General features: G+C 42.0%; 1 protein-coding gene across 2 annotated transcripts in view; it reads right to left on the bottom strand.

Annotated features, from left to right (window-relative positions):
• The window catches only part of LOC126203132 (protease inhibitors-like), an 87,216-nt gene that overhangs the window by 660 nt on the left and 62,762 nt on the right, over positions 1–23,794 (bottom strand). The window lies entirely within an intron of this gene.

Here is a 23,794-nt window from a genome sequence, read left to right as displayed (position 1 = left end):
ACGGAAAATAAGAATGAGTCCTGTCTGTTTACTGCATTCTGTAGGTCGTTTATAACAGCAAAGAACTTGTGGTAGAAGAGTAGTGTTTCACAGTAGCGGAATGAACAACTGCTCATATCCCGTAAGACCAGGTTCACATTCAAATGGGCAAAAAAAAGCAAAGATAGGAATTTTTTTGAGAAAATGAAATTTTTATATTTTCAATAAAAAAAAGAGAACTGCGTCTTTGATTATGGTATGATCGAGGGCCTGCGAGTTTGAAGTACGCAAACTGCGTGCAGTTTAGCCTCTCAGGAGTTATTTGAAATAAAAAATGGATAACATCGGTCAGTACTACATTAAATTTATGGGAGCTTATACCTAACCACAATGAAACATCCTTAAATTTAATGATGTGGTGCTAACTCGAACTTTCAGTTCGTTTTTTTTTTCGCTCTTTATGGCTTTACAAAGAGAAATTAATACGAGGGTTGGAATTTTAATAGTGGCAACTATTTATTTACAGCTCGTACAAAATAGATACGTGTTTCAAAGTTTTACTGATCTTCAAAGAGATACTTTTAGCAGTGCCAGTTGTGTTGACAGTTCGAGCGGCGGGGTTATTGCCCGTCGAATTTGTATCAGTTCTGAAGCGAATGCCATGAAATGTTTCCTCCAGTATAGAAATCGAGTTGAACTCACGAGGGCTTAAGTCAGGGGAGTGCAGTAGGTGGTATAACACTTAGCAGCCCCATAAGTCAAACAAATCAGTAGCAGCTTGCACTGTACGTGCTTGAGCACTGTCCTGCAAAATGCTGGTCAGGTCCTGCAGAAAGTGTCGTCTCTTCTGTCTCTAGGTTGGTCGTAGGTTGTGTTCCAAAAATGAATAGCATAGAGACAGAATTGATGGGCAACGGCCTTGCCGCAGTGGCTACACCGGTTCCCGTGAGATCACCGAAGTTAAGCGCTGTCGGGCGTGGCCGGCGCTTGGATGGGTCACCATCCCGCCGCCATGTGCTGTTGCCTTTTTTCGGGGTGCACTCAGCCTCGTGATGCCAATTGAGGAGCTACTCGACCGATTAGTAGCGGCTTCGGTCAAAGAATACCGTCCTAACGGTCGGGAGTGCGGTGTGCTGACCACACGCCCCTCCTTATCCGCATCCTCCTCGGAAGATGACACGGCGGCCGGACGGTCCCGGAAGGGCCACTTGTGGCCTAAAGACGGAGCTGATGATGATGATGATAGAGACAGAATTGATGACACTTTCTGCAGGACAATGGTCAGGCATGTAGAGTGCAAGATGCTACTGATTTGTTTGACTGATGTGGTTGCTAAGTGCTATACCACCTACTGCACTCCCCTGACGTAAGACCTCGTGAGTTCAACTCGATTTCTAAACTGAAGGAAATACTTCAAGACATTCGCTTCAGAACTGCTACAGATTCGACGGGCAACAGACCGCGCCGCTCGAACTGTCAACACAACTGGTAGTGCTAAGAGCATCCTACGACTTCCACATCGCTGGCAACGGGTTATACACAATACTGATGACCACTTTGAAGGTCAGTAAATGTTTGAAACACGTATCTATTTTGTACGAGCTGTAAATAAATAGTTGCCACTATTAAAGTTCCAACCCTCGTATTAACAAGTTTTATATATTATAGGTGTAAATTCCCAAGAAAAGTTAACATGCTGCGGGCAGTTTTGTTAAATGGCTTCTCGAGAAAAAACGCATATGAAATTTAGGAAAAACTTTCATATGTATTATTAGTTCAATTTGCATAAAAACTAAACGTTACTATGTATTTCTGATGTCGCTGAACACAGATCTGAAGTTAGAATTTGAAAATTCAAAACGGTTAGTCCAAAACTTACTTCTTGACGAGTTTTGACCAAAATTTGACCCACGTTAGTTATGTTTAGTCTGTAATCCCAGGATCATATATCAACCCCTCATCTAACTCGAATTGTTGCTGGAGTGCAATTTTGTCGTTCTTTTTGGCGGAAAAAGCCGATCCGGCTGAGCTACATAAATTATTTTGTGAATGTGCGTCATGGCACGACAAGTTTTCTACCTGAGACGGACGTCTCAGGCTGAGAGCGTTCCCCCGCCGGCCATTACACTGCTTCGAACAATTGGCTGTAGAAACATTTGTAAGACACGGATTAAAAAACCGCCGCGTACTAACATTCTAGACACATATATCTTTCAAAAATGCAATAAAATATCGAATTTTCGACCATTTTGAATGAGGACGTGGCCTTAAGGTATCCATTTTTTTGGGTCATCAGTCTTCTGACTGGTTTGATGCGACCCGACACGAATTATTCTTCTGTGCCAACCTCTTCATCACAGAGTAGCACTTGCAACCTACGTCCTCAATTACTTTCTGGATGCATTCCAATCTCTGTCTCCCTCTACTGTTTTTGCCCTCTACAGCTCCCTCTAGCACCATGGAAATTATTCCCTGATGTCTTAATAGGTGTTCTATTAACCTGTCTCTTCACCTTGTCAGTGTTTTCTACGTATTCTTTTCCTCTCCGTATCTGCAGAGAACCTCCTCGTTCTTTATCTTATTAGTCCTCATAATTTCAAACATTCGTCTGTAGCATCACATCTCAAATGCTTCGATTCTCTTCTGTTCTAGTTTTCCAACAGTCCATGTTTCGCATTCATACAATTGTTAGAAATTTCTTCTTCATGTCAACGCCTATGTTTGATACTAGTAGACTTGTCTTAGCCAGGAATGTGCTTTTTGCCGGGGCTAGTCTGCTTTTGATGTTCTCCTTGCCCCGTCCGTCATTGGATACTTTACTTCCTAGGTAGAAGAATTCCATAACTTCATCTACTTCGGTGACCACCAATACTGATGTTAAGTTTCTCGCTGTGCTGATTTCTGCTACTTCTCATTACTTACGTCTTTCTTCGATTTACTCCCAATCCATATTCTGTACTCATTAGACTGTTCATTCCATTCAGCAGATCATGTAACTCTTCTTCACTTTCACTCAGGATAGCAATGTCATTAGCGAATCGTATCATTCGTATTGAGAGTTGGCAATAGTCTCTTAGGATTTAAAGGTTGGCTACAGCGCGCATACACAAGCTCTGGAATCTAAGATATTGTTGTCGCGCTTCGCAGCGCACGGATTAACTAGTGGCAGTAATGAGGCCAGTGTAGGGGCCCGCCTGCTGTTGTGCGCATGTGTGTTGGGCGAGGGGTCGTCGCCGAGCTGCTGTACTGCCGTGTCCGCCAGCAGCGACACAGGATTTGGTATTTAGTTGACATTTGTTATAATTTGCAGCACGCTTATTAATTTAAAGAAAAGGGTTTGTGTATGTGCGTAGCAGCAGACGGTAATTTTGATAATGATACGACTTGAATTCTCAAGGGAAACCATTGATAGGCAAATAGATTAAGTATTGATTTTTTTCATTGATTTCTTTTTTAATTGTCGGGAATTGTTTCACTATATATTTAATTGAGAAGTATTTCAGTCTGTCTCAAGAGTTTGATTAATTTGTAATATTGCTTTAATGCCACTGGATGCAGATTTACATACAAAGCGATTGTTCAAAGAGCTTCTAGCGTTTTGTTAATTGAATGAGAAAGAATCGCTTTCAGAATATAGTTTTTTTAAAAAAAAGAATTACGTGTTTGGGTTATCATTTATCGAGTTTAGATTTGACCAAACCCTTTCTCTTGATTTGCAGTAAGGAGCAGCAGCCACAGCAACAGCAGGAGCCGCCATACAGAACATGCATTGCACTCAGCATGAATAATTGGTTTTTTTATGTTTTTGTTAAATAATGGAATGCAGCAGATCAAGCAGTGGCAGCAGAAAGACCAAGTAAGTTATTTGTTGTGCACAGGAAATAAAAGAAAAAAATTGTTAGACGATCTCTGTAATAGTAAAGTTAACAAGAGTACAAGCACGAGATTTTCCGTAGAAAACACGAGATAAGAAGATAGAGCTCGCGACTTTCACCTGTTGACATGCCTGCCAGGATACGTTTTTTTTTTTTGGACGAGTCGTAGTTAGATATGCTTCGTCTTTCTACTGCCAACTGCAAGCTTACGCAACAGTAATCATTAGTGGAGGCACAGCATTTTGATCGCTTGCGCACTGCTTTGTATTAACAAAAAATTTTATTTCAGCAGTTTTGGCTTTGAATTTGTTGGTGCATTGTGTAATAGTTAATTGAACAGTGGAATTTTTAGGATAGCGGTGTATTTTAGTGACATGTTTTCATTCGCATTGCGACAATGAGGACGCGAGCACAAAAGAAAATGGAAAATAATGCAGATGCTACTGCAAACGCGAACGTAGATACGGTTGCGAACATGAATCTAGGAGCGGTTTCAAACGCAGTTTACGAAAATTCGGAACAGAGAGTAGAAAATTCTTTTGAGAATACTGAGATCCAGAATTTTCGAACAATACTGCGGAGAATCGGAATGTAGGCGATCATTTGCCAACAATGCGTGATGAACAACTGTGTGCTACACGCAACTTAAGGACATGACAATACAGTGACGCAAACCGAACTCATTATGGGAAATTCCGGCGTTGCTTGCGCCTCAAAAGTACAGAGTAATTTTGTTTTCCCCACTTTCGGTGGAAATTCAGGTCTGGTTGCCACTCCGACAGTGCGGAGTAATTTTGCCTTTCCTTCTGTTAGTGGAAATGCAGGTACTGCTTCTGCTTTAACAGAGAAGAGTAACGTTGCACTCCCTGCCCCCAGTAATGATGTTTTACAGTTATTACTGAGTAAACTCACTGAATTTAATGACTGACAGGAGAGTAAACTCACTGAATTTAATGACAGACAGGAGAGTAAACTCATTGAATTTAATGACAGACAGGAAAGTAAACTCACTGAATTTAACAACAATAACGCAAAGAATTTCAAATCGCTTCAGAACGAAATTAACGAGAATCTCACATTGTTTCAGGGTGAGGCGAATGACAATTTAATTAGTAAATTTGAAGAAATGACCAGTCAGTTGAAAAGTCAAGTTCGTGAAGAATTCAAATCAGATATTAATAATCTTGTATCCCGACTTGATCACGTACAAAATGTTGATATTGTTGAAGTGAAACGACAGACGTCACAACAAGAACTGCAAGTAGAGGAATTAGCGAAAAATGTTGAGTACTGCAGTTACAGACCACTAATGAAGTTTCAAAGATAGAAACTCAATTAATGACAGTAACTAAACAGGTATATGAATTATCCATGAAAGTGACAGAACTGAGTAGCGGGTTAGATACGAGGTCAGATGACACTCACCCAGTACCGATAGCGGATACCGAAGAATTTCAGACTCTGTAACCCGTTAAACAAGGGCAGATGACAATCAGCAAAACAAAAGTTACGTAAAAAATATACAGGAACACCTTGCCAGCTTCGAAGAAAAGATCGATCGCAGCAATGACACTGGTAGATCTTATAATTACCAAATTGGTAACGACAATGAGCGTGATAATTATGTTAATGCTGACCACTTTTCTCGCGGATATGACATGTTTGCGGGACGTAATGAAGGAAACGTGAGTCATGCTGTAAAAGAAAACTCATGCGCTAAGAAAAATGACGAGTTTGACTATAAGCATTTTCTCACAGTTAGAAAATTTAAAATTTTTCGGAATGCTAGTCACGAAATCCACCCCTGAGAGTGGTTACAACAATTTGACTATTCTTTACCACCAACATGGCCAAATGGCCACAAACTGGAATTCATTTGCAGTTATCTTGAAGGAGAGCCAGCAACAAGAATGCGCTCAATAGTACGTGAATGTCACACATATGGTGATTTTTATCACGCATTCTTATCTGCTTACTGGTCAGAGACTACACATGATCGTGTAAAACATTACATCATTATGATGCCAAGTTATGAGCAGTCGAAATTTTCAACTCCAATGCAATATTTTGAAAACATGATGTGCATGAACAGATATTTGACGAATCCGTACAGTCAGTCGGAATTAATTCGTATCTGTTTGACAAAACTGCCGATCAGATTACGCCACATAATTTTGGCAGGTAGGTGCAAAGATGACTTGGAGGCATTCCAAGCTCTTTTGCAAGAATTAGAATTTGAGAACTATGAAAACACGCAAAGAGATAATAGTAATCAGTATTGGAAAAATAATAATCCGCGGCGTGACCGTAAACGCGTATGGAACTCGGACGAACCTCACGAGTACATGGCGGAAGAAGATAGGCGCGATATGGGGCATCAACCGTATAACACAGATCATAGACGCCAGAGAAATGATTTTTATGGTCATAGGAACTCTCAGTACAGTAATAGAGATCGCGGACCGCAAGAGCAAAGGCGTTATGGAAATGAAAATTATTTTAGAAGGAATGGTCGCGGTAGAGACAACCGAAATTGGCGTGGACACGCAAGTTACAATTCGGAACGCGGCGCTCATGCAGAATACAGAGCATCGAGCCCACGTGACAATTAAGGTTATAACAATAATAAGAACTAAAACAGTTATGATGAGGGGACAAATCCAAATTGGCAGGATCACAGAAATTCCAATTTAGAGCGTGACAACAATGTGGAAATCAGATCACCCAAACAAAGCAATAATTCGCGGCAACACGAGCTGGCACAACAATTACTAGCAACAAGGACTACAAAGGAACCGTTTGTAGCGGCGGAAAGCCGACACGCAAATTATGTTAACTTTGTTGGACTGGAGGACATATTATTACAACAAAATGACAACAGCGAAATTATGTATAATCATCCAATTATAAAAATCTCGGTAGGAAATATTCTACTTTCAGCTGTACTTGATTATGACAACCCTGTGAATGTAATTAGCGAGACAATGTTTAAGAAGTGTCAACAGGCATCTGTTTGTCCAACCTTGCCATTATTAAAGACCAAATTAAAGGGAGTCATTCAAGGAAAGAGTGTAGACGTACGCAATCAGACTTCTTTAGTTTTCAGGTGTCAAGGACACGAGTTTTCTGCAAATTTCTTGGGTGTGGAATTCCTACGTGAATATAAAGCAATGTTAAACTTTTGTAATGCTGAAGTCATGTTACGAGTAAATCAAATGCTTATTCACGCTTAAATTGCAAGGATGGCTAACAAAGGAGGATGAGGAAGTGAATTATCTGCGTTTTCTCTTTCCGCTTGAGGCACAACAATCACTGAATTTGTCAAATAGTTGCACGGATAACATCACTACGTTTTACTGTGAAACAGAACAACCCATTAGTACAGAACAATTAATTAAAAGGAAAGTTTACCGAGACGAAGTAGATCCTAATGCAGGCACTGATGAGTTACACTCCTGGAAATGGAAAAAAGAACACATTGACACCGGTGTGTCAGACCCACCATACTTGCTCCGGACACTGCGAGAGGGCTGTACAAGCAATGATCACACGCACGGCACAGCGGACACACCAGGAACCGCGGTGTTGGCCGTCGAATGGCGCTAGCTGCGCAGCATTTGTGCACCGCCGCCGTCAGTGTCAGCCAGTTTGCCGTGGCATACGAAGCTCCATCGCAGTCTTTAACACTGGTAGCATGCCGCGACAGCGTGGACGTGAACCGTATGTGCAGTTGACGGACTTTGAGCGAGGGCGTATAGTGGGCATGCGGGAGGCCGGGTGGACGTACCGCCGAATTGCTCAACACGTGGGGCGTGAGGTCTCCACAGTACATCGATGTTGTCGCCAGTGGTCGGCGGAAGGTGCACGTGCCCGTCGACCTGGGACCGGACCGTAGCGACGCACGGATGCACGCCAAGACCGTAGGATCCTACGCAGTGCCGTAGGGGACCGCACGGCCACTTCCCAGCAAATTAGGGACACTGTTGCTGCTGGGGTATCGGCGAGGACCATTCGCAACCGTCTCCATGAAGCTGGGCTACGGTCCCGCACACCGTTAGGCCGTCTTCCGCTCACGCCCCAACATCGTGCAGCCCGCCTCCAGTGGTGTCGCGACAGGCGTGAATGGAGGGACGAATGGAGACGTGTCGTCTTCAGCGATGAGAGTCGCTTCTGCCTTGGTGCCAACGATGGTCATATGCGTGTTTGGCGCCGTGCAGGTGAGCGCCACAATCAGGACTGCATACGACCGAGGCACACAGGGCCAACACCCGGCATCATGGTGTGGGGAGCGATCTCCTACACTGGCCGTACACCACTGGTGATCGTCGAGGGGACACTGAATAGTGCACGGTACATCCAAACCGTCATCGAACCCATCGTTTTACCATTCCTAGACCGGCAAGGGAACTTGCTGTTCCAACAGGACAATGCACGTCCGCATGTATCCCGTGCCACCCAACGTGCTCTAGAAGGTGTAAGTTAACTACCCTGGCCAGCAAGATCTCCGGATCTGTCCCCCATTGAGCATGTTTGGGACTGGATGAAGCGTCGTCTCACGCGGTCTGCACGTCCAGTACGAACGCTGGTCCAACTGAGGCGCCAGGTGGAAATGGCATGGCAAGCCGTTCCACAGGACTACATCCAGCATCTCTACGATCGTCTCCATGGGAGAATAGCAGCCTGCATTGCTGCGAAAGGTGGATATACACTGTACTAGTGCCGACATTGTGCATGCTCTGTTGCCCGTGTCTATGTGCCTGGGGTTCTGTCAGTGTGATCATGTGATGTATCTGACCCCAGGAATGTGTCAATAAAGTTTCCCCTACCTGGGACAATGAATTCACGGTGTTCTTATTTCAATTTCCAGGAGTGTATTTAAAATATTACAAACAAATTGTGAAGTTTTTTCTCACAAGACAGGAACAATATGTAACTTTCTTTATGAATTCAAGGTCAAGGAACATAATAAATTTTTTGTACCACCATACGTCATCCCATTGACACACAGAGACAAAGTCAAACAGGAAATACAATCCATGTTAGAGCAGGGAATCATCGAACCTGCTGTGAGTTCATATAACAGCCCATTACACGTGGTAAAGGAAAGGGATAATCCTACCTGAAACCGATAGACCACAGACTCTAGATGAACTATTGCAAAAACACCATGAAGTAGTAAGTATAGCATTACAGCACATGAAGAAAGCTGCAGACAGAAGAAAGAAACTGTATAATCCACGAGTCAACGTCAAGAATTTACAGGTAGGTCAAAAGGTATTGCTTCGATCACATCGACTCTCTCATAAGGGAAAATATTTGAGTAGGAAACTTTTCTTGGTGTATGAAGGACCCTTCCGTATACGACGCATTGCACACACAACCGCTGTGGAACTTGAGACAATACGAACACATAAATCAAGGAATAAGGGCCTATGGAGTTTACTGATCTTTAGTAAATATATGTTTGGCGAGCATAGGTGCCCCAGCCGTTACAATATATTCTTCCGATTTTAGTTTTCAGTACTGTCTCATAATCTTTGACTAACCTGTTTATCTATTAATCTTTTACTATCAATCTATCCTGTATGAAAGACCAAGAATGAATGATTATGAATGATTTGTATTGTTGGAGAGAATGAGAACTTTGCAAAGGGACATTTCTGACGAGAGGATTATACCAGCTGTTGACATCTTGCGACTGTTCACTGAAACAATGAAATTTTCGTGACTTATTTGAAGGAAAACGCAAGAAATAACTATGTACGTTTTTTAGGGAGAAATAACATGAAATAACAGAAACTGTTGACATTATCTTCAGGTAAAATATAGTGTATAAGTGGCTCTGAATTGAGAAGGTATATTTGATGGGCAATAGTATAATTAGGAAACCTTCGAACTCACACTTATTCTGATTTATGAGGTAGTTTGAAGAGTGATGATTTATGTGGATTTTTCGTGCTTATTAGTTTGCTAGATAAGGCGTATTAGGATTTATGGACCACTCATGAATAGTGTGACACAATGAGGAAGCACTTTGCCGACATTTATAGAACAAGATAAGGTAAGAAAGATACACTTCTAAACGAAGAAACCCACAACGGTATTCTATGAAGGAAGATATAGCTTACACAAATTTGTGTAAAATTTAAGTCACGGTAATGTTAAGGTAGAGTACATACTTACTTAAAATCTAAGTCACAGTAAATTTAAGACATAGCTATTAGTCACGAAAGGAGTTCTGATACAAATACACAGCAAAGTGTTAAATTATGTGATGAATGAGTGCCAAGAATATTTTTTGCTCTGTGAAATTGTGTAATGGTAAGAATGATAGTTTCGTTTCTCTCCTTATTGTTGTTAAGGTTGACTTTATTGCATTTCTTACAGGAAACATGACCGCAACGGAAGTTTTCTCCATTGCAGAAACGAAAGCACTTAACGTGACGTAATTTTGTGTAGTAGACGATATTTTCAGATGGGAGCTTAGCACACTTACCGTTAAGGGTCGCGAGAAGAAGGACGTTCCAGAAACAGTCGACCGTGACAAAAAAAAAAAAAGACACTGAGTTATGACCTAGATAATTATGGCGTGCATTAAACGATATATTTTCTCTTTCCAGAGTGAAATGACTCTTACGCCAAGAGGCGAGAGTATCTGCCATATTTTAAGAATGTGTAAATAGTAGTGTAAAATAAGTCAATTTAATATTGATCTAGTATTTTTCTATTTCATGATTGTCATTTAGTGATGCTGTGCCGATTCCAGTACGAGGTTAATTGGAAAGTGATGATTTTTCTCTTGTCATGTCATAAATTTATTTCTTGTCACCGTGATGAATAAACCATTTCTTTCAGTTTCTACTGGACAGATGGAGGGGTTTTGTGTGTTGTATTTTGTGAATAATCTATTTTTTTTTATTATGAGGTTTGTAGGTTGTTTCTTTTTCTTGTTTTTTTGTGACCATCCAAGGTATGGCCACACAGATTCATACAAAGACTAGGGAGGCCTCCAAACAGAGGCAATGAGGACTCCATATAAAAACGATTGAGACGCTATACCACAGGCATTGACGTTTGACATCAGAAATATTGACAGTCATTACAGACTAATAATTATAAATTTGGTATAAATTAGTAATGAGAGTGTAAAAATTCTGCCGCAAAGTCACGTTATTATTCACTAAATTTTGTACATATTCATGAATTGATTTGGCAAGCTGTTGGCTAGACTTTTTCTAAATGATTCTGTAACTTTTATTATATATAATAGCATCACTATGGAATTACTATTCTATTTGTAGGATTATTTAAATATTTTATAACCAAAATGTATACAACAATTATTGTAACGAATATTGTAACATTATTTTTGATCATCACTAGTAATGTAAAAATAGTAGGTAATTAGGGTTCAACGGCACAGGATTTATGCCTTGAAATTAAAATAATATTTTTTGTGTGGTGTCACATTTGTAATGATTCGTGGTCAGAATCAAAACTTTGCCACTGTTATTGGGCAAACTAATCGTAAGCAAATTAACTTGCCACCGTGTGGTGAGCCTCTTATTATGGCTGAATTGAAAAATACATGCCACAAATCTGTGATTGCTGTGGCGAGAAATTTAAAGAAAATTGACTTTGCCACCGTGTGGTGAGCCTCACATTACTCATGACTTGAGATATATGCCAGATATCTGTAATTGCTGTGGCAATAGAGTTAAAGAAAACATTTAAATGAGCTCAGAACTCGCATGCCTGTTTATGTGATATAATATTATTCCTTGCTTAATTTCTGTAATTAGGTTAGAGATATCGTATTTTAAAGGGAGAATCTATTTTCTATAAAATATGACGTTTCCAGTATAGAGAAATACTCGACCGAGACTTGTACTACATAAGTTTGAGGAGGTACTTATGCAATAATGCAGTGACGTGTGGTTGTCAGTGGACATGAGGTCCCTGACTCTACCAACACTGTCAAACTGTGTCATCCTGGGAGAATGGACGTTACGTATGGTTGTCAGTGGACACAAGGTCCCTGAGTCTGCTTACGTTGTCAAACTGTCTCACCACAGGAAAATTTGACTTCAGGTGTGTTTGTCAGTCGATATGAAGTCCCTGAGTCTGCCTACACCTTAAATTAACTGATGATGTAAAACAGGTGTGGTTGTCAGTGGATACGAAGTCGCTGAGTCTGCTTACACCATAAATTAATTGATGTTGGAATATCAGTGTGGTTGTCAGTGGATATGAAGTCCCTGAATCTGCTGCACTTCAAACATGTAGACCTGGTTTCTTTTGACCAGAGGGAACTGCGAGCATAAAAACATAAAATATCATGTAGTCAGGCCATTACTGACTAATGTCAAGGAAATGTAAGTGCCCAAACGCACAAAATAAAATATTATTTTTACTGGTTATTGGGTTATGTTAGCTTATTGAAGACTATTCAATGCTTAAGTAGTTATTGTTACACATCTGTTAAAACTTATATGATCTTTTTTATCTACTTATGTAAGAAACTTGTTATATTTACTTTGATGTTTTCTTATTACATACATACTAGGCTAGCAACATTTTACTATTGTTTTTGTAAAAGGAGCTGTGTTTTCTCCTTTCCAATCAATTAGGCAAGCAACATTTCTGCCATTTTGTATAAAATTTTAACATTTTTCTCTTGCCTATATGCCATGCAAGAAAATTTTCGTCGTTTAAACAAAATTTTACTTAGATGCTAAGCAAAAGTCATTGGATAAATTGTAACATTTTTTCTCTTTGCCTAATTTTTTCGTCGTTTTGTAAAAAAATTTACTGTTTGTTCCTTGCCAATATGTCAGGCAAGAATAACCCCGAAAAATTTTCAAAAATGAGGTTGGTGTTTATGAGAGTTAGCAATACTCTCTTAGGATTTAAAGGTTGGCTACAGCGCGCATACACAAGCTCTTGAATCTAAGATATTGTTGTCGCGCTTCGCAGCGCACGGATTAACTAGCGGCAGTAATGAGGCCAGTGTAGGGGCCTGCCTGCTATGGTGCGCACGTGTGTTGGGCGAGGGGTGGTCGCCGAGCTGTTGTACTGCCGTGTCCGCCAGCAGCGACACAGGATTTGGTATTGAGCCGAAATTTTTTATAATTTGCAGCGCGCTTATTAATTTAAAGAAAAGGGTTTGTGTATGTGCGTAGCAGCAGACGGTAATTTTATAATGATACGAGTTGAATTCTTAAGGGAAACCATTCTCAGGCGAAAAGATTAAGTATTGATTTTTGTCACTGATTTCTTTTGTAATTGTCAGGAATAGTTTCACTATGTATTTAATTGAGAAGTATTTCAGTCTGTCTCAAGAGTTTGATTAATTTGTAATATTGCTTTAATGCCACTGGAGGCAGATTTACATACCAAGCGATTGTTCAAAGAGCTTCTAGCGTTTTGTTAATTGAATGAGAAAGAATCGCTTTCAGAATATAGTTATTTTTTAAAAAAAGAATTACGTGTTTGGGTTATCATTTATCGAGTTTATATTTGACCAAACCCTTTCTCTTGAATTATATGTAGTTGTAGTAAGCAGCAGCAACCGCCGCTTAACAGCAGGAGTCGCCATGCAGAATTATGTTTTTCTATGTTTTTGTTAAATAATGGAATGCAGCAGGTCAAGCAGTGGCAGTAGAAAGACCAAGTAAGTTATTTGTTGTGCACAGGACCAATAAAAAAAAAAAAAAAATAAAAGTTAGACGATCTCTGTAATAGTAAAGTTAACAAGAGTACAAGCACTAGATTTTCCATAGAAAACACGAGATAAGGAGATAGAGCTCGCGACTACCAGTATCTTTTTGCCTTGGGTTTTGATTCCACGCCTAAACCTTTCTTTTATTTCCACCATCGCTTCTTCGAAGTACAGATTAAACAGTAGGGGCGAAAGACTACATACCTGTCTTACACACTTTTTAATCCGATCACGTCGTTCTTGGTCGTCCGCTCTTGGCCATCTTGGCTCTTGTGCAGTTTGTATAAAAACTCTCTCGCTATAGGTTACCAACTGCCTTGCCGCAGTGGGTACACCGTTTCCCGTCAGATCACCGAAGTGAAGCGTTGCCGGGCGTGGTCGGCACTTAGAAGGGTGACCATCCGGGCCGCCGTGCACTGTTGCCATTTTTCGGGGGGCACTCATCCTCGTGATGCCGATTGCGGAGACATTCGACCGACTGGTAGCGGCTCCGGTCAAAGAAAACCAACATAACGACTGGGAGAGCGGTGTGTTGACCGCTCGCCCCTCCTATCCGCATCCTCAGCTGAGGATAACATGGCGGTCGGATGGTACCGAAGGGCCACTTGCAGGCTGAAGACGGAGTGCCTATAGCCTACCACTATTTTTCTCAGAATTTCGAACATCTTGCACAATTTTAGATTGTCAGACGCTTTTTCCACGTCGACAGACTGTATGAACGTGTCTTCATTTTTCTTTAGTGGTATTTCCATTATCAACCGCAATGTCAGACTTGCTAGCCGGCCGGGGTGGCCGAGCGGTTCTAAGCGCTACAGTTTGGAACCGGGCGACCGCTACGGTCGCAGGTTCGAATCCTGCCTCCGGCATTGATGGGTGTGATGTCCTTAGGTTAGTTAGGTTTAAGTAGTTCTAAGTTCTAGGGGACTGATGACCTCAGAAGTTAAGTCCCATAGTACTCAGAGCCATTTGAACCACTTGAGCCATTCAAAATTGCTCCTCTTGTGCCTTTACCTTTCCTGAAGCCAACCTGATTGTAATTTAACACACTCTGAATTTTCTTTTTCATTCTTCTGCATATTATTATTGTAAACAACTTGGATGCATGTCCTGTTAAGATGAATGTGCGATAATTTTCGAATTTATCAGCTGTTGCAGTCTTCGGGATTATGTAGACGATTTTTTTCCGAAAGTCCGATTGTATGTCGCCACATTCATACATTCTACATAACAACGTGAATGGTCATTTTAAAGCCATTTCCGCCAATGATTTTAGGGATTCTGGTACAATGTTATCAATCGCTTCAACCTTATTTGATCTTAAATCTTCCAAAGCTCTTCTAAATTCTTATTCTATTGCTTGATCCATGTCTTTTCTATATCGACTCCTGTTTCTTCTTCTGTCACGTCGTCAGACAAACTCTCCACCTCACAGAGGTCCTCACTGTACTCTCTCCTCCTATCCGCTATCTGCATATAACAATGGAATTCCAATCTATCTCCATTTCTTCACATTTTTCATGCAGCTATTTCACCTTAGCTTCCCTGCACTTCCTATTAATTCGTTCGTATGTGATTTGTATTTCTGTATTCGTGAATTTCCTTGAAAATTTTTGTACTTCCTTCTTTCGTCTATCAACTGAGTACACTGAAGTGTTAAAGAAACTGGTAAAGGCATGCGTTTTCAAATACAGTAAACCGGCAGTATACGGCGCTGCGGTCTGCAACGCGTATGTAAGACAACAAGTGTCTGGCGCAGTCGTTAGATCGGTTACCGCTGCAACAACGGCAGGTTATCAAGCTTTAAGTGAGTTTCAGCGTGGTGTTACAGTCGGCGCACGAACGAGAGAACACAGCATCTCCGAGGTCGCGATGAAGTAGGGATTACCCCGTACGATTGTTTCCACGAGTGTACCGTGAATATTAGGAATCCGCTAAAACATCAAATCTCCGACATCGCTGCGGCTGAAAATACATCCTGCAAGAACGAGACCAACGACGACTGAAGAGAATCGTTCAACGTGACAGAAGTGCAACCCTTCCGCCAATTGCTGCAGATTTCAGTGCTGGGCCATCAACAGGAGTCAGGGTGCGAACCATTCAACGAAACATCATCGATATTGGCTTTCGGAGCCGAAGGCCCACTCGTGTACCCTTGGTTCAAATGGCTCTGAGCACTATGCGACTTAACAGCTGTGGTCATCAGTCCCCTAGAACTTAGAACTACTTAAACCTAACTAACCTAAGGACATCACACACATCCATGCCCGAGGCAGGATTCGAACCTGCGACCGTAGCAGTCGCACGGTTCCGGACTGCGCGCCTAGAACCGCGAGACCACCGCGGCCGGCAGTCTAATGGTATGTCGCCACATTCATACATTCTTCATAACAACATGAATGGTCATTTTAAAGCCACTTCCGCCAATGAATTTAGGGATTCTGATCAATGTTATCAATCGCTTCAACCTTATTTGATCTTAAATCTTCCAAAGCTCTTCTAAATTCTTATTCTATTGCTTGATCCATATCTTTTCTATATCGACTCCTGTTTCTTCTTCTGTCACGTCGTCAGACAAACTCTCCACCTCACAGAGGTCCTCACTGTACTCTCTCCTCCTATCCGCTATCTGCATATAACAATGGAATTCCAATTTATCTCCATTTCTTCACATTTTTCATGCAGCTATTTCACCTTAGCTTCCCTGCACTTCCTATTAATTCGTTCGTATGTGATTTGTATTTCTGTATTCGTGAATTTCCTTGAAAATTTTTGTACTTCCTTCTTTCGTCTATCAACTGAGTACACTGAAGTGTTAAAGAAACTGGTAAAGGCATGCGTATTCAAATACAGGAAACCGGCAGTATACGGCGCTGCGGTCTGCAACGCGTCTGTAAGACAACAAGTGTCTGGCGCAGTCGTTAGATCGGTTACCGCTGCAACAACGGCAGGTTATCAAGCTTTAAGTGAGTTTCAGCGTGGTGTTACAGTCGGCGCGCGAACGAGAGAACACAGCATCTCCGAGGTCGCGATGAAGTAGGGATTATCCCGTACGATTGTTTCCACGAGTGTACCGTGAATATTAGGAATCGGCTAAAACATCAAATCTCCGACGTCGCTGCGGCTGAAAATACATCCTGCAAGAACGAGACCAACGACGACTGAAGAGAATCGTTCAACGTGACAGAAGTGCAACCCTTCCGCCAATTGCTGCAGATTTCAGTGCTGGGCCATCAACAGGAGTCAGGGTGCGAACCATTCAACGAAACATCATCGATATTGGCTTTCGGAGCCGAAGGCCCACTCGTGTACCCTTGGTTCAAATGGCTCTGAGCACTATGGGACTTAACAGCTGTGGTCATCAGTCCCCTAGAACTTAGAACTACTTAAACCTAACTAACCTAAGGACATCACACACATCCATGCCCGAGGCAGGATTCGAACCTGCGACCGTAGCAGTCGCACGGTTCCGGACTGCGCGCTTAGAACCGCGAGACCACCGCGGCCGGCGTGTACCCTTGATGACTGCACGACACAAAGCTTTACCCCTCACCTGGGCCCGTCAACACCGACCTTGGACTGTTAATGACTGGAGACATGCTGCGCTGTCGGACGAGTCTCTTTTCAAATTGTATAGATCGGATGGAGATATACGGGTATAGAGACAATTTCATGAATCAAAGGAACCTGCATATCTGCAGGGGACTGTTCAAGCTGGTGGAGGCTCTGTAATGGTGTGGAGCGTGTGGAGTTGGGGTGATATGGAACCCCTGATACGTCTAGATACGATTCTGACAGGTAACACGTACGTAATCACCTGTATGATTATCTGCACCCATTCATGTCCATTGTGCATTCCGACGGACTTGTTCAATTCCAGCAGGACAATGCGACACCGTACACGTCCGGAATTGCTGCAGAGTAGCTCCAGGAACACACTTATGAGTTTAAACATTTCCGCTGGCCATTAAACTCCTCAGATATGATTATTATTGAGCATATCTGTGAAGCCTTGCTGAGTGCTGTTAAGAAGAGACCTCCACCCTCTTCGTACTCTTACGGATTTATTGACAGTCCTGCAGGATTCAGGTGTGAATTCTCTCCAGCACAACTTTAGACATTAGTCGAATCCATGCCACATCACGTTGCGGCACTTCTGCGTGCTCACGGGGGCCCTACACGATATTAGGCAAGTGTACCAGTTTCTTTGGCTCTTTAGTGTATTTCTTCCGCTACCCATGGTTTCTTCGCGGTTACCTTCTTTGTACCTATGTTTTCCTTTCCAACTTCTGTGAGTGCCCTTTTTAGAGATGTCCATTCCTGCTCAAGTTTACTGCATGAACCATTCCTCATTGCCATGTCTATTGCTTTAGAGAACTTCAAAAGTATCACGTCAATTCTTAGTACTTCTGCATCCCACTTCTTTGCCCATTGAGTCTTGCTGACTGGTGCCTTAAACTTCAGCCTACTCTTCATCACTACTACATTGTTATCTGATGCTATATCCGCTCCTTGGTACGCCTTACAATCCAGTATCTGATTTCGGAATCTCTGCCTGACCATGATGTAATCTGAAATCTTCGGGTATGACCCGGCCTTTTACAAGTATACCTCCTCCTCTTGTGCTGCTCGAACAGAATATTCGCGATAACTAGCTGTAACTTACTACAGAACTCAATTAGCCTTTCTCCTCTTTCATTGATTGTTCCAAGTTTATATTATCCTGTAATCTGTTCCTTCCCCTACAACTGCGTTCCGGTACCCCATGACTATTAGATTTTCATCTCCCTTTACATACTGTGTTATCCTTTCAATATCTTGCCGGCCGATGTGGCCGTACGGTTCTAGGCGCTTCAGTCCGGAACCGCGCTGCTGCTACGGTCGCAGGTTCGAATCCTGCCTCAGGCATGGATGTGTGTGATGTCCTTAGGTTAGTTAGGTTTAAGTAGTTCTAAGTTCTAGGGGAGTGATGACCTCAGATGTTAAGTCCCATAGTGCTCACAGCCATCTGAACCACTTTTTTTTCAATATCTTCATATACCTTCTCTGTCTCCTCATCTTCAGCTTGCGACATCGGGATGTGTAGCTAAACTACCGTTGTCGTTGTTGGCTTGCTGTCGATTCTGATAAGAACAACGCTGTCACTGAACTGTTTACTGTAACATATTTTCTGGCCTACCTCCCTATTCATAGCTAATCCCACTCCCGTTATACCACTTTCTGCTGCTGTTGATATTACACTCTACTCATCTGACCAGAAATTCTTTTCTCTCCATCAGGTTTGCTAGCTTCCATACCACATTTACACTTCTGTCATTGCATGCCCCGACTCATAGAACGTTATCGTTGGGTCGGTTATTCAGTCTTTTTCTCATTGTCACGTCCTCCTTGGCGGTCCCCTCCGGGAGACCCGAATGGTTAACTACTCTGAAATCTTTTGCCATTGGAGAGATCATCATGACAGTTTGTAAGGTGTCAGGAAAATCCAACACCTTCCCTGAAAACCCTGACAAGATACCAAATACGGCAATATGTCACATAGCTCTGAATAAATCCTGACGTTAAATTAACCAAAGTAATATGATCAACGAGACAGGAAATGGAATACCACAGACCAACACAAGAATGTCCAAATGCATGTCATACCTCTCCACCGTGTAACAGACGCAGTTCCAAGGGGAGAAACGAGAACAGAAGCCGAGAGCAGAGCTGTGTAGGCTAGAAGGCCCTACAATAAAAGCCGGACAATGGGACACCTGCATAGCCGGCCGACCGCCAAGAGGCCCATCCCCCCCAGCCCATGTTAAAAGATAGAGCCCTCCAGAAGAACAGTATGGATCTTATGATAACACTAAAAGGGCCACACCAGCTGCAAGTTTTAGCGTGAGACTATACACGTCTCTGTTACATAGCAAACATTAAAAACATTGCCCCACGACATAAAGTATAACGTTTCTCATTGGATGGACAGAATTTTTGTAGGCGGAGCTTAAGGTTAACATTGAGACGCTGATTGGTCAGTTGAAACCACAGCCACATACCTTTTCCTTAAACCAACTTCGGTAAACAGTAGTAAGGATAAGTTTGAGAGAGTTGCTACCGAGATGGCGAGGTGCGTGGAGCTGCGCCGCCAGCCGTCCCTGATGCTGCCTAATCACCGACAAGGTAATGAACACACGCGATGCCACATAAGAGCGCATAAGATTTCACTCAGAACTGCAGAAGTCTCATCTGTTACATCCCCTTTTTACATAATACTAGTGTCGATCGTCAATTAAACTTCGTGGTATTTACATTTGCTACTTGAAGTTATAATCTGAAACGCGATTAATTGAGGAGCACTGTAGACCATTTTTGATAGTTTTCTCTTTTATGAAACTTAATTTAAACCTAGATTATAGATGTGATATGGCATAGGTCATCCTTCGATCCATTATAGAACTTGGAAACCCATTCGGGGAATATTCGTTCACATTTTTGTTGAACGCAGTTGGTTTTTATCATCCTGTATTAAAATATTTCCTTCTATCAATAGTACAATTTATAAACAATGTTTTGTGAGTAGAATAAAAATTCGAATTCGAGTAGAATAAAAATTTTCGAAGTTATTTTACCAGCTAACTAAAAATAGGAAAGCGTTGAACCCCTTCCACTAAATTTAGTTGGTATGAAGATTCTTTTACAGGGAGTGCAGTGGAGCTGACGCTGAGATCATTAAGTATTTGATTATATCATCGCTAGTCTCACTGAACTCTTCGGAACTCTACATGTCATGTGTGGTCTGGCGTCTCCTCACCAGCAATAGGTCCCAGGTTCAAACTAGTCAATTCCCTAAAAAACACGCTCAGAGCGTCGTTGCGCGAAAGTGGTTGGGAGACACGACTTAGAACAAACAGACACCACGCAGAATGTTAGAAGTTTTTTAATTACAGGCCACATGTCCTGTGGATATGCGTTGTGTGTCTGTAACATAGTGGTTTCCCTTGCTTTCTGCATCCTTATGCCATTGGCAATTGCTGATTCTGCCACCTTTAAGGGTAGTTTCCCACCGCTAGGACAAGAGAGTGCCTTGAACCTCTGTCCACTCTTCCACCCTCTCTAAAAAGAATGAAGGTGACTTCTTATGCCGGATGTCTTCGGCCGCCAAGCTGATTATTAGTCAAAATTTAAGTGGTGGTGGGTTTCGAACCTGAGACTGAGGACGTTTTGATTACTAACCAGAGAGATACCCCTAGTCCATTTCAGAGGCCACGTTTACTGGGCACCTTTGCCTTGTTTCAGTCTCTGCTATCACCTCTCAAAATGTGGAATACTTTTTTAACACGCTCTACACCACATAGTGACCTCCCTCAATAACCAAGGTCGCTAACCCACGCCTGTGCAGTGGCGCTCACTCGCAGGTAAGCTGGTTCGAATCCTGGTGTGGGAAGAAATTTTCGCTGCCAGTATTTGCCAGGCAACGGGAGGTGGTAGTATAAAATCTCTGACCACCAGTCCTTGCACCAAAGTGCTGGATTAAATCCCAAACTTCTCCACAGTGTTTCACGAAGTGAGGGCACGTCGGATGGGGACGTTAAGCTAGGAAGGGCCCCTTGGTGCTCTCCAAGAGGAGCTGGCTATGTGGCGGCACAGGGCGTAACCCTCTCCCTTCACTTCATCCATGACAACACAAACGTAACACTACACGCACAAGCACTTGTGCAAATCATCCACAAGACACCGTAACACATTTGATACTTCTTAACAGGTCGGAATAAGGGAATGGCAAACCAGCTCCTCTAGGCCTGAGCAGCTGTGCAGGATTCCTGCATCTATTCTCCTGCACTCAATGCCCGAGTATGGGACTATTTATTATTATAATCCACAACATTCAACAAGCAACAACAAGCAAGAACGGGAAGCAAAAAGTCTCTTTGTATGCTTCAAGTGATTGAAAGGAGTTTGCCACTTCATCTAACTGGGGTGAAATTACATTAGGTGTTCAACAGGGTTCGATCATGGGTCCTCTCCCGTTCTTGATATATGTGAATGACCTCCCTTCTTATGTGAAACAAGAAGCTGAACTAACACTGTTTGCTGATGATACAAGCATAATTATTAATCCAGTAAAAGAAAGTCCGATAGAAAATGATACAAATAAGGTCTTTGGAAAAGTTATTAATTAGTTTTCTGCGAATGGGCTTCCTCTGAACTTTGAAAAAAAACACAGTACATCCAATTTTCTGCTGCAAAAAATATAATTCCTTCAATAAATATAACACACCAAAAGAAGTGAGTAGCCAGGGTAGAGCATACTAAGTCTTTGGGTGTACGTGTAGATGAGAATCTAATTGGAAAATTCATATTTTGGATCTCCTAAAGCGACTGGGTTCAGCAACTTTTGCAATTAGAATAATTGCCAATTTTGAGGATGTAGAAAATAGTAAGCTAACATACTTTGCATACTTCCACTCTCTGATGTCATACAGAATAATATTCTGGGGCAACTCATCACTTAGGCAAAAGGTATTCACGGCTCAAAAGAAAGTAGTTAGAATAATGTGTGGGGTTCATAGCCGCACATCTTGTAGGCATCTGCTTAAAAAGTTAGGAATTCTTACAACTGCTTCACAGTACATTTACTCAGTAATGAAATTTTTTCTCAACAACATGGACCAGTTTAAAATCAACAGCGACATTCATGATTACAATACCAGAAAAAAGAAAGACCTACACTATCTTTTACTTAACCTATCTTTGGCAGAGAAAGGGGTAAAATATGCTGCTATAAAACATTTTGATAAATTACCAAATAAAATAAAATGTCTGACAGACAGCAGTAATAGTTTCAAAAACAAATTGAAATCATACCTCCTTGACAACTCCTTCTATACCATACATGAATTCTTAAATATGAGTAAATAAATCTGGGGATATAATATATGCATTTTGTGCCATTTAAGGGAATGGGACAGATAATAGAAATATTTAGGTATAACACTATAATGTAAAAAAAAACCTTGTTTCCTGTGAGCATTTCTTGTGCATTTGACACGTTCCACATCATAACGGTCTTTCCGTGCTATTGATCAATGGAACACGTAACTAACTAACTAGCTTTGCATAGTAAATTACCCTGCGCAATAAAATTAAAGGATCACTGTTTCGAAACCCGTAATTGTCTCCCATTCCGACGCATAACTTCGAAATTTGGCTCAAAGGTGCCTACAAACTTCCTCTGTAAAGATGTAAAAGCGTAGCGCCTTGTGACGTCATCAGCTGGCTCGATGACGCTTCAAGCAGCAAGGTGTCGACACGTGCTGAGTAAAGGCCAGCGTGCAGCAGTTCTCGTGACGTGTAAAGTTGGTTAACGACGTCACAGTGAGACCAAATGCCGCTACAAATCTACACAACGACACCGTGGATGTGTCTCACGATGGGAAGGTATTCACGGCCCCTCGTATCGACATTTCACCTCTTTTTTTTTTATGCCTGCCTGATGGAGGTCAGAACCGTAAGGCCCAGCGGTGAATTCACGCGATTTTCTTGTGTGTGGTCCAGGTAAAGATTTCAGACACACCGCTGCTCAGAACTGAAACGAAAAGGCCTCAGCTAGCGACATAAAGGGCCTCAATGAAGCTGTCTCTTTCCTGGAACGTCGATTCTCGCACATTTCACAATCGAAATCTACATTTCGCAGTGCAACGAAGCAAAAGGGTGACGTTTTTGGCAACTTTTGGCACTGTTGAAACCTCTTGGGCTATTCAACCCTTTTCGGCGGACATCACGGGGCTACAGTCCCTCTGAAAGTGATCTAACCCGTTTGGAGTGTAGTGCGACCGTAATTTTGCTCTGGTTTACGGGGTGGAACCACTAGGGACCATTCAAATCCATTCGGTGACATTTGAACGTTCTCTGAAGCAGCAAATATTCCTTACGCTGTTTCAATGCTCCTGTTTCACGCCGTCCTGTCGCGTGGTGAACGGCCGATGTGATACTAACACACGCGTGAATAAAAGGCAAAGGGTTCGTCTGAGATACCTTGCTGCGTTAAATCCTGAGTGGCAATAGCCAATATTTATTGAGATTTTTAAAAATGCGCCTTTACAGAGAAAATCTACAGAATACTTGTAGGCGCCTTCAGGTAGGCAAGTGCTCTCAGAGGTTTGTCAAATGGTTGCCTACCTGCAGGCACGTAGGGATACTTTTCCGGTTTTCTCTGTAAATAAATATTTTTATAATT

Source organism: Schistocerca nitens, chromosome 9 (genome assembly GCF_023898315.1).
Source record: "Schistocerca nitens isolate TAMUIC-IGC-003100 chromosome 9, iqSchNite1.1, whole genome shotgun sequence".
Taxonomy (NCBI): domain Eukaryota; kingdom Metazoa; phylum Arthropoda; class Insecta; order Orthoptera; family Acrididae; genus Schistocerca; species Schistocerca nitens.
The sequence above is the reverse complement of the archived record's forward strand: the minus strand, read 5'-3'. Positions and strand labels throughout refer to the sequence as shown.